At 40.7% G+C, this 20,644-nt stretch overlaps 2 pseudogenes; both read right to left on the reverse strand.

The window, feature by feature from the left end:
• Nucleotides 1-1,024: 1,024 nt before the first annotated feature.
• Nucleotides 1,025-1,722, reverse strand: LOC131934626 (ATP-dependent RNA helicase WM6-like; annotated as a pseudogene).
• Nucleotides 1,723-6,634: 4,912 nt separating this feature from the next.
• Nucleotides 6,635-20,310, reverse strand: LOC131934635 (spliceosome RNA helicase Ddx39b-like; annotated as a pseudogene).
• Between the last annotated feature and the right edge of the window lie 334 nt (nucleotides 20,311-20,644).

A 20,644-nucleotide genomic window follows, 5' to 3' on the forward strand; every position in this document is an offset into this window, starting at 1 on the left:
CCGCCCAGTAGGACATTACCCCCCCCCCCCCCGGACAGGGTTAGAGTTAGGGTTAGGGCTAGGTTTAGGGCTAGGTTTAGGGTTAGGTTTAGGGCAAGGGCTAGGGTTAGGGTTAGGGGTTAGGGTTAGGGTTAGGGTTAGGGTTAGGGTTAGGGTTAGGGCTAGGGCTAGGGCTAGGGCTAGGGCTAGGGTTAGGGTTAGGTTTTAGGGCTAGGGCTAGGGTTAGGGTTAGGGTTAGGGTTAGAGCTAGCTTTAGGGTTAGGGTTGTGTCTAGCTTTGGTTTTGGTTTTGTGTGAAGTTTTAGGCTAAGGTGGATGCTTAGGTTTTGGTCTTTTTCTTAAGGTTTGGATTAAAGTAGTATATAGGTATAAAATTCTAGTTAGAGTTAGGATTTTAACTTGAGGGGGGGGGGGGGGGGGGGTAATTCCCAGAGGGGGGGGGGGGGGTAATTGACAGGGGTTAATAGCTCCGGGGGGTAAATACGGGGGGGGGGAGGGAAATGTCCGGGGGGGAAATATCCAGGGGGGTAATGTCCTGTAGCCCATTTTATCTAGTCCAACTAGACCCAAGCTTCTTCTTCTTCTTCTTCGATCTTAACTTTTAGTGTTGGGAGGGATCGAGCCTTATCAACACAATTAAGGATTACGTGTCAACTGGTTATGCGCCATTGAGGCCATTGACTCCGATTTCAGCCTGCTTTTCTTTTTGGATTTGCTTCCATAGCCTTTGTCCAACCAAGAACAAACTACAAGGCAGCAGTTGTTTGATTTTGGAGTTGTCTCTCCTAGAAGAGTTGCTGTAACCAGCTAACCAAGCTGCTTTTGATAATATTCGAAATAGACATGGCAGTCATAATATTTTGAGTTCGGACTGATTGTCCTGTAGTTCTGTTTCCCCCAAATTTAAATCTGTTTTTATGTTCGCCATGTTAGTTACAGAAATCACGATATCACAAAAAACGACCGTTTTTTTTTAAAAATTAAATAATTTATTTAGATTAAAATATTAAAACAAATTACCCAGAATTGATCCCATCAGAATCCTCTTCATTAACGACCTTCAATGTATGAGGACATGTCTATTTCATCTGGCAGTTCTGTGATGTTGACCTCAAATCGTTCTTGTACTTTATTTAATATCTAAGCATAATTTTCATCAGAAACGAATGTAATAGCAAGCCCCTTAGTTCCAAAGCGACCAGCCTTGGCTACCCTGTGAAGATAAGTATTAGAGTTTTTTGGCAAATCATATTTGAAAACAAAGTTGACTCTTTCATTACACACGCCTCTCCCAAACAAATCAGTTGCAACTAAGATCCTTTTTTTCTGGAAATCTTTAAATGACTGGTAGCGGGAAATCTTTCTTACTGTGTCATGGCTCGATGTATGGCTATTGCTGGAAAATTCTGTTCTTGCAGAAGTTGGGCTAAAGCCAAACAGCGTTCGATGCTCTTGACAAAAATTATGACCTGATTAAACCCCAACACATCAAGACGTTCAAAAAGTTTTCTGTTTTTCTCATTGTCTTTTAACTTGGCATCGTGTTGTTGCAAACCATGTGGTGTTAGCTTTGAGTCATCATCAACATATACTTCCATGGGATCTTGCATGAACTTCTTGCAAACTGGGCGGATATCCTTGCTTACTGTGGCACTGAACATCATCACTTGCTTCTCATGGGGTGTCATGCGGAATATTTCTTGAACGTCTCTGCGCATATCAATTTCTGCTAGCCTCTTGTACTAACTTACACTCTAAATAAATGTGTTTCTCAGTTTTCTGTATGTTTTGTTTACATGTTTGACATGTTATTTTGACATTTTGATTTGACTTTGTATTTCGTGAAACTGGTGTTGTGTTAAAGACCAGTCTGTATGCTATTACCCATTCTATTGATGTAATGCGTTTATTGTGTAGGTTTCTAAATTGATCTTTGACGTATATTATATTGTGTGTATAAACATTATGTAAGCATGGGTAAACATTATGTTAGCATTTGGTAACAATTGTTTTGCATTTGGTAAACATTGTGTTAGCATGTGGTAAACATTGTGGAAGCATGGGTAAACATTGTGTAAGCCAGGGGTCTCCAAACTTTTCAGCCCGGGGGCCGCATTAACTATCAAATATAAGTTCGGGGGCCAGAGTTTTTTTAAAGACATCTCTTCGGGGTGGCAGCGCCCCCCCCCCCCCACCCGAAGAACGCATACCGCCCCCCACCCCCCCTAACAAAATATAATTTATATAGAAATATATACAAATTTTAAGTGTCATCCCCCCCCCCCCGAGGAAAAAGTCTGAAAGAAACACTGTCGGTGTCCAAAATCACACTCGAGGTCCAAGTTTGCTCTCAAATCTTTCTTCACGTATTTCAATCTTGAAAATATTTGTTCACACAGGTATCATTTTCCAAAATTTAAAAGGTACTTTGATGCAAAAGTTTTAATATTAGGAAAATCTTCCTATTGCAAAAACATATAAAAACACACCCGCCCTTCTTTGAACGTGTCTCTAATGACCTCCAGTTACAATTCAGACAATAAGTACATCAGCTTGTGGCTTGCTTTTAATTTCAAGGAAGTCACCTATTTCCTTTCTTAACTTATATACTCTGCTCAGAAAAATTTCTCGCAAATTAGCCATCTTACTGTGAAAAATGGTAAATCTTGCGATTCTGTGTTTCTTTTAACATGTCTTTGAATTATCTATATTCTCTCCGTTAACAGTGCCTTACATTCTATGTAGGGAATTCAGCTCTTTTGTTATTTACATGTCTTCATCCACACCTGTAATGAACATAAGCAGTTGAGATGTGGAACAGCTGTCCAGCAAATGATCCATTACAATTAAAAAATTGCCAAACTTGCTGACATTTTCGCTATTTAAGTCAGGATGTTTTCGCCGATGTCTGCAACACGGCGGGCAATGGTATTTGCACCCAAAGCTACATTTTCAAATTGTTTTGAATTTTCTGGGCATAGTTTCTCAGCCACCTCTAACAAACATTTATTCCGTGGACAAAAAGATCGCAGCCCGCGGGCCGGATGAGAGGACCTCGCGGGCCGCATCTGGCCCGCGGGCCGTAGTTTGGAGACCCCTGGTAAGCGTTTGGTAAACATTGTGTAAGCATGGGTAAACCTTGTGTAAGCATGGGTAAACATTGTGTAATCATTGGTACACATTGTGTAAGCATTGGTAAGCATTGTGTAAGCATGGATAAACATTGTTTAAATATGAGTAAACATTGTGTAAGCATGGGTGAACATTATGTAAACAATAGTAATCATTGCGACCATAACATTGTAAGGCCCCCTGTACCTCACAATACTGTTCTAAATATAGCACTGATACCTTTGCTAATTAAGCTCTAGCTGATTGGACAAAAGCATCAGAAAGGGAACTGTGGGAAACCATTCCTGTTAATTATACGATTGTTTATAAATGAATATTTTAAAGACATTAAATCTAAACAAGGGATATAACCATGATCGTGAATCCCATTGTTTTTTTTTATAGCTTCCCTTGGTAATCTTTGGAAAATTCTTTTTATGCAACATACAGAATGAAACCTTGATTTGTATTAAAACAAGATTTTAATTGGTTAAAAGCAGTTTTTGATGTGCCAACACAGTCATTCGAGGTGTGAAGGAGTATAGTGTAGGACTTTATATGGGTGTATGTATTTGTGGGCTTGTGTCTGTAATCGGTGTGTGTGTGTGTGTGTATATGTGTGTGTTTGTGTGTGTGTGTGCATTGACTTTCGTGTATCGGTGTAAGTGTGGATCGGTTAGCGTGTGTTTTTGTGTGTATGCTTGTGTGTGTATGCTCGTGTGTGTGTGTGTGTGTGTGTGTGGTAATTAGAGATAACTGGTAAATTATTGGTGGATTTATAATGAAGAAATAATGAGAAGACAAAGTTTTTAAAAGTTTACAGAGTATTGCAATCCGGAAAATTTACACCTTGTCTTTGTAAAAGTGATCTACAAGTTATATTGAAGTGACCCATTGGCTTTGTGGTCCACTAGCTTCGTAAAACTGACCCTTTAAGTTTTTAAAAGTGACCTAATAGTTTTTTACAAGTGACCCACTGGCTTTTTGACCCACTAACTTTATAAAAGTGACTCACAAACTGTAAAAATGTCCCTTCATATCCCCAGAATTGGTCCGACCAACGAACGCTAACTCTGGGTTTCTGTAAGTTTCCACCTCATTGCGGAATCATTTTATACCTCGTTGCTCGTGCACATTTCATGCAGTGCTCACCCGCTTAGTTCGTGCACTTTCGCGTTGGATGACGAGACTTTAATGTAAAAACACGCGATTTGAAAACGACGCAGCCTTCTTTTATAACCATATGGAGGCGTGACTCTATGACCGAATAGTGTGACTCTATGACCGAATAGTGTGACTCTATGACCGAATAGTGTGACACTATGATCGAATAGTGTGACACTATGATCGAATAGTGTGACTCTAACATAGAATAGTGTGACTCTTTGGCGAAAAAAGTGACTCTATGACCGAATAGTGTGACTCTATGACGGAATAGTGTGACTCTATGACCGAATAGTGTGACACTATGATCGAATAGTGTGACTCTAACATAGAATAGTGTGACTCTTTGGCGAAAAGTGTGACTCTATGACCGAATAGTGTGACTCTATGACGGAATAGTGTGACTCTATGACCGAATAGTGTGACACTATGATCGAGTAGTGTGACTCTACCATTGAAAAGTGTGACTCTATGACCGAATAATGTGACTCTATGACCGAATAGTGTGACTTTTCCGTCGAATAGTGTGACTCTATGACGGAATAGTGTGACTCTACCATAGAATAGTGTGATTCTTTGGCGAAAAGTGTGACTCTATGACAGAATAGTGTGACTCTACCATCGAATAGAGAGACTCTTTGGCGAAAAGTGTGACTCTATGACCGAATAGTGTGACTTTATGACCAAATAGTATGACTCTACCATCGAATAGTGTGACTCTACCATCAAATAGTGTGACTCTACCGTCGAATAGTGTGACTCTACCATCGAATAGTGTGACTCTATGACCGAATAGTGTGACTCTATGACCAAATAGTGTGACTCTACCATCGAATAGTGTGACTCTACCATCGAATAGTGTGACTCTACCGTCGAATAGTGTGACTCTACCGTCGAATAGTGTGACTCTATGACCAAATAGTGTGACTTTTCCGTCGAATAGTGTGACTCTATGACCGAATAGTGTGACTCTACCATCGAATAGTGTGACTCTATGACCGAATAGTGTGACTCTACCATCGAATAGTGTGACTCTACCATCGAATAGTGTGACTCTATGACCGAATAGTGTGACTCTACCATCGAATAATGTGACTCTATGACCGAATAGTGTGACTCTACCATCGAATAGTGTGACTCTTTGACCGAATAGTGTGACTCTACCATCGAATAATGTGACTCTATGCCCGAATAGTGTGACTCTACCACCGAATAGTGTGACTCTACCATCGAATAGTGTGACTCTATGACGGAATAGTGTGACTCTATGCCCGAATAGTGTGACTCTATGACGGAATAGTGTGACTCTACCACCGAATAGTGTGACTCTACCACCGAATAGTGTGACTCTACCACCGAATAGTGTGACTCTATGACGGAATAATACATTTAGACTCAACTTTTATCCAAAAAGGTAAACCAAATCTTAACGAAACAAAGTAGCAGAAAAACTACGGGTAGTGAAGTAACCGCATGTACTTGTGTTTAGTTTGCGGTGATGTTGATGAATGTGATTATACTGGAGGTTTTTTGATCGGGGGGTAAACGACAGAAGGGTTACTGCCAAGTTAGACTTTACTTTGTGAGTAAAATTGTTGGGGAGGTACTTAACGAAAGCAATGGGGAACAGGTGTAGTGTTGTACAGAACCGTCTTCTTTTGCATTTATTTACATTTGTTTATTGTCCCTTTTCAGGGATCCAAAATTTTAAGTGATTTACAACATTTTAACATAGTGTGTTGACAGTAATTTGATCAAAATGACCAGACTTTTCATTACGTAAAGCTAATGTGTTTAATTTTAAAATACTTCAATATTTTGAGCTACTTATTTTTAAAAATTAGTATTTGGTTACAACAGGTAACAAACTAAACAACATTACGTTCAGTGTGAAAATAAAGATATTAAGTTGCGTTATATAATAGCGTTCATGGTTTTTTTTTAAAATTGCAGCTGTTTAGTCTAAAATTGTCTCCCTTGATTTATTTATAAATAGTGAATAGGAGGTAACTCATTGCCCCATCGAACGCCAGATTAAATCATCTGCATTAGAATCCAAATTTACATTTTGAAATCACTAATAAATCATGTGTGTACAAGTCCCTTTTATTTTCTGCTTTCAACATTCATTTGTTTTCCACATCAACAGATGGGATTATCGTTTGTTTATTTGCATTTTACTACATGCTATTGTTAAAGAGGATTTAACACCGGGGTCTCCTTTTAAATGGTGTTATGTCTGTATCCATGTTTGCTGTGGTTTTATAGCTTGGGATTTGTTAGTTTCTGAAGAGTTGGTAGTTGCATTTCTTGCTTCTGAAAAATTATTAGTTTTTGCTTTGACTACAGGTGTTGCTGACTCAATGTTTATTTCGTTTTCTGATAGTCGCATGTTGTTGTTTATCGGGGTTGTTACTGTTGTCATTTCTGAATTGATAATCCTTTTGCTGGTGTGGGATTCTGTTGGTGGCGTACTGCTGCTGTAACTTGTTGTAGCGTGTACTGTGACTTCGTGTGATAGTGTTGTCGGTAATTCCTGCTGTGGTGTGTCTAGCTGGCAATGGTTCGTCCATTGTTGAGGGGAAGAACAGAACTGACACGCAGGTTTTCTCTAGGCCAGGGGTCGGCAACCTTTTGAGACGAAAGAGTAAAAAGTTACAATTTACAACATTACCGGGTTTTTAAAGAGCCACTAACATTTTATGTCACTAGCATATTTGTTTAGTATATATATAATCCTAAACAAATATTATACTATATATATATATATATATATATATATATATATATATATATATATATATATATATATATATATATATATATATGTAACGGGGGTAGGCCTGGCTACTAGTTACAACTGATAACGAACGATAAGCCGCGACGCAGAATGAAATCTGATGCAACTATAACAGGTGGCTTATTGGATCGGTCTGATAACAATCTCAAAGCCAACGCGTGCTATTTTGGGAAACGGTACGAGAAGTTTCAGACGAGCTGTCAACTTTGATTGATGGGATGCAGATGTTTTAGTAAATTGGACGGTACGTCAGAAACTGCGACATTAGTATTCGGATACATCGATTACAAGTATCGATTACGGAAATGGAGACAAGTACGACTTCGAATACTAAGGATAAATAGGAGGGGACGGCTGAGATCGTAGCTCTGCTCTGCTCTTCTCTTTTGACCGCTAGTTGTGACAGTATCAATGTTGGTTATTGAACGGGTTAGCCGTATTGTGTAAAGAAGGACTATAGACATGTGGATTCAGTTATACGAAGCCTAGTGAGGACTGTTAGGGAGTCAGTTGATCCAGACTATTATTGAGAAGCATTCCTGATGATTTCTTGTGTGATTATGAAACATTTCTTGATTCATGTAATAAAGGATCAATAGCGAACCTGCATCTTGAGTATCTATACTGTGGTCGATGTTGTCTAGAATGAGTGGTCAGAACTCGTTAACATTTGGCACTACAGACAATTAGGTCTCATTACATGTGGCGTGCGAGCATAGTAACTGTTGGCTCGTTATAATTGGCGTTGTCGGCAGGATAAATGTCCGCCCGTTACAATTGCCGCTGCGAGCAGGGTAGATGTTCGCCCGTTACAATTGGCGCTGCGATCAGGATGGATTCAACTAGACTTGCCGTTTAAGGCACCCATAGTCAACCTTGTGCATAACTGTGTTTTGTGTGTGTGTGAATTCGGACATTCAGGAACTGTGAAAATCGAGGAACGAGGAAAAATTTTTCATACACACACGGTAAGAAAGAACTCTTTTTTTTTACTTAAGGAATAAAATGTCTACTCTGGACGAGAAGCAGACCCATATAGTGGTCCTACCCAGAGAGTCCCACATTAACAAATTTTACGGGGACGGAGATCCAACTTTAACAAACAGGTTCAGGGAAGAGGTCAAAGCGGCCTGGGCCTCGAGACACATGTCACCAGAGGAAAGATTAAGACTGCTGATGGGCAGTATAGGTGAAACGGTTAGGGCAGAGGTAAAATGCCACGATAAAACCGTCCAATCAGATCCAGATAAGGTGCTAGATCTGATTATGGAGACCTTTGGGGAGAGACGGTCGGGATCGCAACTGCTATCGGGGTTCGTAGGCTTAAAGCAGAGAATGGCGGAGAGTGTGATGGAGTACTCACACCGGATGAACAGTGCCTTTGATTTGGTAAAGGGCAAAACACCTGACATTGATGTGCGCCTACTGAGGGACCATTTCATCGAGGGGCTAGCAACCCCGATCTTAAGGAGAGAGTTGAAAGAGGAGGTCCACAGAAACCCGCAGTTGACCTTCCTTCAGGTCAGGAACTCAGCGATCCGCAGGTCCGAGGATGAGGACCAATCGAACTGTTCGGTGGACAAAGTCTCTGTGCCAGAACAGAAACAATCCCCACCCACAGGGGCCGACACGATGGAGACCATGATGGCTCAACTGTTGGCCCACATAGAGAAGGTTGACCAACGCTTGAAGAGGTTAGAAAGCAGGTCAACAGCTGAGAATCAGGAAAGGAACGAGACAAAACAGAGACAGGTTGGACGGCCGCGACCCGCCGGTCCATCGCTCCGGTGGACGGCGGATGGTAGACCAATTTGCTTGTCCTGTTCACAACCCGGACATATGGCACGGTACTGCCAGGGAAACGGTCGTCCTCTGTAAGGCAGGGCCAAGCTACAGAGGGGCGAGGTTATGGCCCAAGAAACAAATTGATGGGAGTCTGTCCCGAAATGGTAATTACGATTGGGGACATCGCGGTGAAGGCAATTGTGGATACAGGCTCCCAGGTGACGACAATTACGGAAAATTTTTACACCAAATGGATGAAAGGAAAAGACCATAGGTTGAGGTCTGACACATGCATGCGCCTAACGGCAGCTAATGGACTTACCATTCCATACTGCGGTTATTTTCTGACGGATGTCGTGGTGGCGGGACATAAGTTGAAGCAGGTTGGGGTGTTCGTTACGAAACACAACCTAGAGACAAATGTGTCAAACATACCTTGCCTATTGGGCATGAATATTCTTGGCCAGTTGCCAGAATTTCTTACACATATTGTCGGATCGACCACACCAGGTCGGGGATCCAAGTTGGCCAGGTTTGCCAAGACCAGAGGAAGGATATCAGTCCCGGCAAACACGGTCAAGGCAATCACATTACAAATTGGTGATAGAAGTGTAAATGGTGATGTGATGATAGAACCATGTGGCGCCGCACTGAGGGCAGGCGTCGTGTTACTGCGGACATACACATCAGCGGAAAATGGACTAGTTCAAGGGTTGGTAGCAAATGTTTTGGATGAGGAAATTTTTATACCGCCTAATACTCTGGTAGGAGTACCACAGAACGTCGAGGTACAAAGGTCGGCACAGTGCATCGAACTGATTAATACCAGCAGTAATGAAGTAACAATTAGGTCGGTCAATGTGACGGCCGAGGTGAAGCAAAAGGATGGCCGATCATATACGTTCCCAGAAACTGAGGACCCAAAACTGAATGAATTGCTGAATAAATACAAGGATATATTTGCCTCGTATGAGGGTGATTTGGGGTACACGGAGATAATCAAACACCAGATACCCTTACTACAAGACAAGCCGGTGGCGCAACCCTACCGAAGATTACCACCAAGCCACTACTCGGCGGTGAAGGCACATCTGAATGATCTACTAGAAAAGGGAATTATTACAACTAGTACAAGCCCGTATGCGGCACCGATTGTAGTGGTAAAAAAGAAGTCAGGGGAGATAAGACTGTGTTGTGATTACCGGAAATTGAACAATATCACAAGAAGGGATGCATTCCCCTTGCCTCGTATTGATGAATGTCTTGATGCGTTGGGGGGAGCAAGATTTTTTTCTACCTTGGATTTGGCTAGTGGCTACCACCAAGTGGCCATGCACCCCAACGATCAACATAAAACGGCATTTATTTCTCCACTGGGACTGTACGAGTGGACCCGTATGCCGTTTGGTCTAACTAATGCACCTGCTACATTCCAGCGAGTAATGCAGAGTGCTATGAGTGACTTTCTATTTCAAATAATGTTGGTGTACTTGGATGATATACTGGTGTATTCAAAAACTTGGAAGGACCATCTAAAAAGATTAGAACAAGTGTTTCTCCGTCTTAGGGAGATAGGAGTAAAGCTAAACCCAGACAAATGCTGCTTTGGTCTGAAATCGGTACATTTTTTGGGTTATGTGATTTCGTCGGATGGCATCGCCACTGACCCAGATAAAATTGCAGCGGTTAAAGAATGGAAACAACCAACAACTACGGTAGAGATCAGGTCATTCTTGGGCTTTGCTTCCTATTATAGAAAATTTGTGCCTGGTTTTGCAAAAATTGCCGCACCATTGCATGACTTGGTAAACAAAATGACAAAGAAACACAGTAAGGAGAAAAAGAAAGGCAAAACACACCTGATAGGTGAATTATGGACTGATGAATGCCTGAACTCGTTTAAACTCTTGAAAAAGGCTTTGACAGAGGCGCCGATATTGGGATACGCGGACTTTGACAAACCATTTCGGTTAGAAATCGACGCCAGCTCTAAAGGTCTGGGAGCTGTATTATCACAACAACAAAAGCAAGATTTCAGGGTTATTGCGTATGCCAGTCGAGCTCTGAAGGAATCAGAGAAGAACATGACAAATTACAGCGCCATGAAACTAGAACTTTTGACATTAAAATGGGCTGTGACTGAAAAATTCAGGGACTATCTCTTAGGTGCTAAATGTGTGGTATACACTGACAATAACCCCTTGAGCCACCTAAAAACAGCAAAGTTGGGATCAATCGAACAGCGATGGGCAGCAGAATTGGCACTCTTTGACCTGGAGATAAAATATCGCCCGGGGCGGTCCAATGGCAATGCGGACGCTTTATCAAGGAATCCGTACGAGAGACCGGGCGATGAGGAAGAAACGCTGACAGGAATATGTGAGGTCAGAGCGTCAACAGATATCCCTCACGGGGTGCAAGTGATGCAAAACGGACAGACCGGGGTGGAGCACATTTCCACAGAGCCCGGACATATGGACATGAGTGATTTTAATTGCCTTAATCACAAAAAGATAAGAGATGCCCAGAGAACGGATAGTGGGTTACAGCCGCTATTGAAATACGGCCAGGAACAAAAATTCCCAAGGAAAAGGGAAAGAGAACAATTTGGTCGGGAAACAAGGAAACTACTGAGTCAGTGGAACCGTCTCAGTATAAAGGACGGTGTTTTCATGCGGAGAATTCATGACCAAATAGACGGCACAATACACCAGGTGGTGGTGCCTGGACAATTACGAGGAGAAGTGCTAAGGTTGGCACATGACAGGGCAGGACACCAGGGTCAGGACAGGACCCACAAAATATTACGACGGAGGTGTTACTGGCCCAATATGGAGATGGAGGTCAAACGCCATTGTGAGGCTTGTGTGAGGTGTCAGCATGCGAAAATGCCAGTTGTCAAAATGAGACAGCCATCAGGACACCTACTGGCGACAAAACCACTAGAGATTGTGGCTATGGACTTTACGTCGTTGGAGCAATCATCGGATGGGACGGAACATGTGTTGGTAATGACTGATGTATTCACCAAATGGACTGTGGCGGTGCCCACACGAGATCAGACTGCCAAAACAGTGGCAAAGGTCTTAATAGAACATTGGTTCATCAGATATGGCATACCAAGACAATTACACTCTGACCAAGGAAGGGCTTTTGAGTCAGAAGTAATTAACCAACTGTGCAGTCACTACGGGATCAACAAATCCAGAACAACCACATTTAATCCGAAAGGAAACGGACAGTGCGAACGGTTCAACCGCAGCATGCATGATTTGCTGCGCACTCTAGAACCTGAACAGAAAAAACGTTGGCCGGATTTTCTCCCAGAGTTGGTGTATCTATACAACTGCACCCCCCATGCCACGACCGGCTTTACGCCACACATGTTGCTGTTCGGACGAGAGGCTCGACTCCCTCTTGATTTGTTCCTAGGAAAAAGGGAGAGTATGACTGGCTCATACACCGCACTGGAATATGTGAATGAACATATGCGAAGAATTAGAGAAATGTACAGGGTAGTACAGGAAAGACTAGAACATGAAGCTCGGCGAAGGGAACCGCCGGTACAGACAAAGGACCCGCCACTCAAACTGAACGACAGGGTATTACTGCGTAGCCACCCGTTAGGCAGAAACAAGATACACGACCTCTGGGGACAGGAGATATGGCAAGTCGTGGAGATGCCTAAAGTAGCAGGTGGCCCCTTTAAGATAAGACCCATCGGTCACGCCAAACCGGATCGGTGGGCGAATATTGCTCAATTAAAGAAATATTGGAATAGGCAAGAAGAGCAGTTACACACAGAGAAACCCAAGAGAATTAGGGAACCGGAAGTTACAACGGAAATTCACATACCCATCCCGGAACAATGTCACCATCAACAGAACAACAGCGTTACACAAGGGGAGGATACCGGCAACAATGAGGATCCCGGTCCCTCCAGAAGCAAAGAGACAATAGACCATCAGAATAGTGGTCCGCGGAGAAGCTTGAGGAACAGAAAGAATACGAAATTTTTTGTCAGCAACCATCAATTCTTTCATGGTCGCGCTGGTAGGAGAACAGACTGTTCAAAAAGTCATAAAGGTGAATTGGTGAAAGCACCAAACGGAAAAGGTGGATGTGAATTCTAGAACTGTTTGGTGTCTGAGGAGGATGATGTGGACACAGTTGATGTGAAAGAGGTATAACTGTCAATCATATACGAATGGGACGACATTGACAGTGAGTGGAACAATAAATTCTTTTTTTTATGGTGGTGCGTTTGACTTTGAGGGAGTGCACCTGCCAAGCGTGTTTGTGGTTGATAACACACAAAAAAAGGCAGGGGTGGATGTAACGGGGGTAGGCCTGGCTACTAGTTACAACTGATAACGAACGATAAGCCGCGACGCAGAATGAAATCTGATGCAACTATAACAGGTGGCTTATTGGATCGGTCTGATAACAATCTCAAAGCCAACGCGTGCTATTTTGGGAAACGGTACGAGAAGTTTCAGACGAGCTGTCAACTTTGATTGATGGGATGCAGATGTTTTAGTAAATTGGACGGTACGTCAGAAACTGCGACATTAGTATTCGGATACATCGATTACAAGTATCGATTACGGAAATGGAGACAAGTACGACTTCGAATACTAAGGATAAATAGGAGGGGACGGCTGAGATCGTAGCTCTGCTCTGCTCTTCTCTTTTGACCGCTAGTTGTGACAGTATCAATGTTGGTTATTGAACGGGTTAGCCGTATTGTGTAAAGAAGGACTATAGACATGTGGATTCAGTTATACGAAGCCTAGTGAGGACTGTTAGGGAGTCAGTTGATCCAGACTATTATTGAGAAGCATTCCTGTTGATTTCTTGTGTGATTATGAAACATTTCTTGATTCATGTAATAAAGGATCAATAGCGAACCTGCATCTTGAGTATCTATACTGTGGTCGATGTTGTCTAGAATGAGTGGTCAGAACTCGTTAACATTTGGCACTACAGACAATTAGGTCTCATTACATGTGGCGTGCGAGCATAGTAACTGTTGGCTCGTTATAATTGGCGTTGTCGGCAGGATAAATGTCCGCCCGTTACAATTGCCGCTGCGAGCAGGGTAGATGTTCGCCCGTTACATATATATATATATATATATATATATACATATATATATATATATATATATATATATATATATATATATATATATATATATATATTTAAAATAAATAGCTTTGAATCATTGGCGTAGCGAGGTCGGGTGTCACCCGGTGCGGCACTTAATGGTGTCACCCCCCAGAGGCGTAGCGACCCTTCCCAGGGACAAACTTTCAAATTTTCGATTTGCACCCCCCACCCCCCTCAAACTTTGGATTTGCACCCCGCCTCAAGTTTTTCTTTATATATTTTACTATTTTTTGCCTTGGTGTCATCCCCCTAAATGGTGTCACCTGGTGCGGTCCGCACCCCCCACCCCCCCCCCTCGCTACGCCTCTGCTTTGAATATATGAGATACTCTCATTTGAATTTGTGTTGAGAGGATCTACTATGTAGGTCAGAGTACTTGCATTTGTTTTGAACAGCTCAAATCTCTCCGTGCAAAACTACTTTCATTTTGTTTATGTTAATGCCCAAGTGATTGAATAGAACAGGGGTCGGCAACCTGCGGCTCGCGAGCCGCATGCGGCTCTTTTGATGTCAAGTTGCGGCTCTTCGGCTCCATGCACAAATATTAATAATTATTTTATGTTATTTTCAAAACTCATCAAAATATTGTTCTGCAATACTTGGTAATGAATTAAATAATAATAAATTTAAACAATAAACATTCGCTAGTCTATTAGAATATTTAGGTACACACTATTATCGATGTACTTCCTATTCAATTGTTTATCTCGAATTGAAACATTCAACTATATGGTGGATATCACAAAGAAAGTAAATTAGCTAAATATAAAACTGCAAGGAAAGGAAAACTCAGCCTATGCCTTGCTTGAGAAGTGGATGTTTCGAAAATAAATTACTTTTTTTTGTTGAAGACACGGAGAGCTGTTACTTACTTGATTTCGAAAAATCTTTAAAAAAATATCATGAAACCAATGCAACGATTAGCATGAATTGCTTCAGGATGGATTCACTGAGAGATTTGAGCAATTCATAATAAATGCAAGTACTCTGACGTTCATAGTAGACTCTCTCAACACAAAAACAAATGAGATTAACTTTGAGCTATTTGGAATTGATGCTGTTTTGCTTTAAATGCAATTGCTGGATTTAAAAACGAATTATTTGTGGAGATGAAAATTCACAGAACTCAAGAGTAAGTAAAATTAGTGTAAGGTCCAGTAAAACATGCAAGTTACGCTGCACAAGTGGACAGCTCTAAAGAAATGGCGCGAGTTGAGGCACTCATACGTGACGCATGGAATAGATTTGCAGGATGGTACAGTAAGGTGAAGAAGTTGACATCTGGAGTGCTGACGATCTTTAGGTCAACATATTCGTGCTAGCAAGAGTTCTCTTACATGAATATTATAAAAAGTTAAGTAAGGGGCCAACTACCTAATAAAAATCTAGAGGCGTGCTTAAAACTTAAAACAAGAAGTTATGAGCCAGATTTAAACAAACTTTCAAAGGCATGAAATGTCAATGCTTCCATTGATGTAACTAATGTATATATTCAATGAATATAGCTATATTATTGGATTACTAATTTTATAAATGTATTTTTTAGCAGAGCTACTAAATACTATATTATGTATTGTGCGAAACATGTGTATTTTTTAAAAAATATGAATAAATATTATTTAATATTTAAAGCTATATATTTAAATTTATATATCGATGGTCTCGGTCGCAAACCGTCTAACTCAAAAAAAATTCGATTTTCTTTTTTTTTTACATAAATCAAAAGCCAGTATGATTCCCCATAATGCCTGAAAATATTATAGAAATCTGTAAAATGATTATCGAGATATAATCATTTGAACAAACCGCCTATTATTTCAAGCGCTAAAAATCTCGGCGCAAAACGAATATCGCTATATTTAACAGTACACTTTTGATCCGAAACGTAGTCGCACGCCACAATCACATAATTTTACAGCACAGCAGTCACAGTACTTATAGGTAAGGATATTCGATTAATCATGTTCAGCTATTCTATTACATTTTATCATTTTAAAGAATAAAAAACAAATAGTATTTGTTTAATATAGCATATTTCCAGATTTCCAATAACCAAACTGATTTGTTTACAATTTTTTAGGCTAACATAATCCTTTGAAACTAGATCTTTATTCTAGAATATTAACATCGAACAAAACAATATTATTCGAATTATATTTCCACAAGATTGTGCAATAAATTTAATTATTTTTAAATCACTACTAGCTTTAGATTGATGTTTTATCTAAGTGTAAAGAAATGTTTTTTATGGTAGGTTACAAAATGTTTGGCGTACAGGTTCAACGACATGGTTAGTCTTTAATAAATGCTTTTGAAACAGAAAAGCCTCTCTCGATACACCAGATTTTCTCAACAGACCAGCCTCTCTCAACATACCAGCCTCTCTCGACATACCAGCCTCTCTCAATACACTAGTCTCTCTTAACAGACCAGCCTCTCTCAACATACCAGCCTCTATCAACATGCCAGCCTCTCTCAACATACAAGCCTCTCTCAACAGACAAGCCTCTCTCGACATACCAGCCTCTCTCAACAGATCAGCCTCTCAACAGACCAGCCTCTCTCAACATACCAGCCTCTCTCAACAGACCAGCCTCTCTCAATACACTAGTCTCTCTCAACATACCAGCCTCTCCTCTCTCAACACACTAGTCTCTCTTAACAGACCAGCCTCTCTCAACATACCAACCTCTCTCAACATACCAGCCACTCTCAACAGACCAGCCTTTCTCAACAGACCAGCCTCTCTGAACAGATCAGCCTCTCTCAACAGATCAATCTTACCATACAAGACACCAGCATCTCTCAACATACCAGCCTATCTCAACATACCAGCCTCTCTCAACAGACAAGCCTCTCTCGACATACCAGCCTCTATCAACAGACCAGACTCTCTCAACTGACCAGTCTTACCATACAAGACATCAGCATCTCTCAACTTGCCTTTCACAACAGACCAGTCGTAACATACAAAAGACCAAACTCTTTTAAATGACCAATCTTACAATACAGGACACCAGAATATCTCAACAAACTAGTCTAACCCTCTAAGACACCAACAACTCTCAACAGACCAGCCTCTCTTAAAAGGCCATTCTTACCATACAAGAACCAGTCTCTCTCAGCAGACAAGTCGTAATATACAAAAGACCAAAATCTCTCAAGTGACCAATCTTACCCTTCAAGACACCAGCCTCTCTCAACAGACCAGCCTCTCTCAACAGACCAGCCTCTCTCAAACAGACCATTCTTACCATACAAGAAACCAGCCTCTCTTAAAAGATTAGTCTTATCATACAATAGACATTAGACAAGCCTCTTCTCTCAGCACACCAGTCTTACCATACAAGACACCAGCCATTCTCTACAGACCAGTCGTAACATACAATAGACCAGCCTCACATAACAGACAAGAGACCAGCCGCTCTCAAAAGACCAGTCAGACCTATCAAATGCCACAGATATTCGTGCACCGCAGTACAACCCTGATGCTACAATCTACTTCAAAGTGAATTACGGGATAGCTGGCAATTGCTAACCTAGGGTCGTAAGATTATTATCTCATCTGTAACCCCCGACAAGTTGTACATGAGCAGAAATAAACCGGGAGTGATCTCCCCTAAACTTTCTCGAATATTCTTATATAAAATAACAGGGGATGGGAACTCGGGCTATAGACATGATTTTTAATCCATTTTAAATACTTAAAGTTTTAAAAATAGAATAAAATCTCGTAGACAAATTAATTGCACACCAAGTGAACGCAAATAAAAAAAAAGCGCATAATAGTGCGCAATATTATTAGTACTTTTAAAATTTACATTAGTTTTTTGAGAAATCGGAAGTAGCGTAAATTACTACTTCCAGTCAACGGAAATTACTCAAAATTTAACAGAAGGTAGAGAATTAGATCTTTTACTTACATGTGAAATTTCATTTATCTATCTGAAATAGTACTCAAGTTATAGGCTTTTAAAAAATTTAAGTAGGAAAAGTACCACTTCCGGTTATCGGAAATCGCTCAAAAGTTGATACGGATCTACGATTTTGATAAAATACTTATATATGAAATTTCATCAACCTAGATGTAACGGTACTCAAGTTATCGTGTTTACACACAGACACACACACGGACAGACACACACACACACAGACATACGGACAAGATTGCAAAATTATGTTTTTCCGTATCAGTGAGGTGTAAAACGTCGAGATTTGTAAAAATCTCGATTTTTTTTTTGCACGATTACAATACTTTCTCTATACTACGTATATACGAGAAAGTAAAAAAAAGAAGAGTTGCTGTAACCAGCTAACGAGCCTCATCTGCCCGAGGGTTCGAACTCGAGATTTTTCGGTTTAGAACCCATGAGCTTTACCGACTCGACCACGCCGACCCAAGCTGCTTTTAATAATATTCGAAATAGACATGGCAGCCATAACATTTTGAGTTTGGACTGATTGTCCTGTAGTTCTGTTTCCCCCAAATTTAAAGCTGTTTTTATGTTCGCCATGTTAGTTACAGAAATCACGATATCACAAAAAACGACCGTTTTTTTTAAATTAAAATAATTTATTTACATTAAAATATTAAAACAAATGACCCAGAATTGATCCCATCAGAATCCTCTACATTAACGACTTTCAATGTACGAGCCGACCCGCGGCATATCATACGCCGCTATTTAGTTGTTGTTTTTTCTACTTTTCAGTAATTCATAATTTGTGAATTCGACAGTACCAATGCTGCCACTGAAAATATTTGCTTTAAAACACTAACCCCCCCCCCTCCCCCCACCCCGGTGAAAGCAGCCTCCTCTTAGTTACCTCCTCTAAGTTTAAAATCGTTTCAAACTAAATTATCTGCCCCTAATAGGCGTCACTAAACCCGGCTCTACGAATGTAAACATTTAGAGTGAACACCGCTCACCAGACCATGTGGGGGGTGGGGTGGTAGTGATAGAGAGGAAGAGAGGGGACTGCAAGGCGCGCTTGCAACTTGTTTTCTAACGTCTCCGATGAGGACATGTCTATTTTATCTGGCAGCTCTGTGATATTGACCTCAAATCGTTCTTGTACTTTATTTAATGTCTTAGCATCCTTTTCATCAGAAACGAATGTAATAGCAAGCCCCTTAGTTACAAAGCAACCAGCCCTGGCTACCCTGTGAAGATAAGTATCAGAGTTTTTTGGCAAATCATAGTTGAAAACAAAGTTGACTCTTTCAATATCCATGCCTCTCCCAAACAAATCAGTTGCAACTAAGATCCTTTTTTTCTGGAAATCTTTAAATGATTGGTAGCGGGAAATCTTTCTTAATGTGTCATGGCTCGATGTATGGCTATTGCTGGAAAATTCTGTTCTTGCAGAAGTTGGGCTAAGGCCATGCAGCTTTGGATGCTCTTGACAAAAATTACAACCTGATTAAACCCCAACACATCAAGACGTTCAACAAATTTTCTGTTTTTCTCATTGTCTTTTAACTTGGCATAGTGTTGTTGCAAACCATGTAGTGTTAGCTTTGAGTCATCATCAGCATATACTTCCATGGGATCTTGCATGAACTTCTTGCAAACTGGGCGGATGTCCTTGTTTAATGTGGCACTGAACATCATCACTTGCTTCTCATGGGGTGTCACGCGGAATATTTCTATTTCTTGAACGTCTCTGCGAATACCAATTTCTGCCAGCTTCTTGTCACACTTATCAAGAATGAAGTGCTTGATATTTTTTAGAACCAAGACTTTAGACCGAGTTAGGGCAAGAATACGACCAGGTGTTCCATCTACAATGTGAGGGCAATTCTTTTTAAGAACCTCTTCATCTTTCTTAATATTCATACCACCAAAGAATACTGCAATCTTTACATTAGTGTTGTACTTGCTGAACCTCTCATATTCTTTACTGATCTGAAAAGCAAGCTCTCTCGTGTGTGCCAGCGCTAAAACTGAAACCTGTCTATCAACAGGCTCTAGCTGCTGCAGTGTTGCAAGTACAAACACAGCAGTTTTACCCATGTCAGATTTGACACAAGACATCCATAGATAAGATCGCCTGTGGTATGCACTCATGTTCCAGTTCGGAAGGATGCTCAAATCCACAATCAACTATGGCTCTCAGTAATTCAGGTTTCAAAAGAAAATCCCTAAATCCTGAGCTCTGAATTGAAACATAAGTTCATTTAACATGTTTCTTAACGGGAACATCGCCACCTGCTGCATCTACAGTTGGTTCATTTTCTTCATCATCATAATCAAGGATTACACTATAATCCGCCATTTTAAATTTAAATGATCCACCTCGGAGATGAAAGCGTATTCTAAAGTCAAAAAAAAATGTTAAGCTGTAATTTTATTGGAGGTTTGATTAGGAGTTAAACGACACAAGGGTTACTGTCAAGCTAGACATTACTTTAGGAGTAACATTGTTGTGCACTAGAATATCGAACAGTGTAATTTTGTACAGGTTCGACATTTTTGGCATTTATTTGTTGTCCCTTTTTAAAAGGGATCCAAAATTTTCTATGAATTTGAATACTTAATATGGCGATTTAATGTAATTTGGTCTAAATAAGCAGACTATTCTTTACTTAACGCTAATGTGTTTAACTTTA

The sequence above is a fragment of the Physella acuta genome, unplaced genomic scaffold, assembly GCF_028476545.2.
Source record: "Physella acuta isolate Inbredline_101_S28 unplaced genomic scaffold, ASM2847654v3 ptg000114l, whole genome shotgun sequence".
In the NCBI taxonomy this organism is placed as follows: domain Eukaryota; kingdom Metazoa; phylum Mollusca; class Gastropoda; family Physidae; genus Physella; species Physella acuta.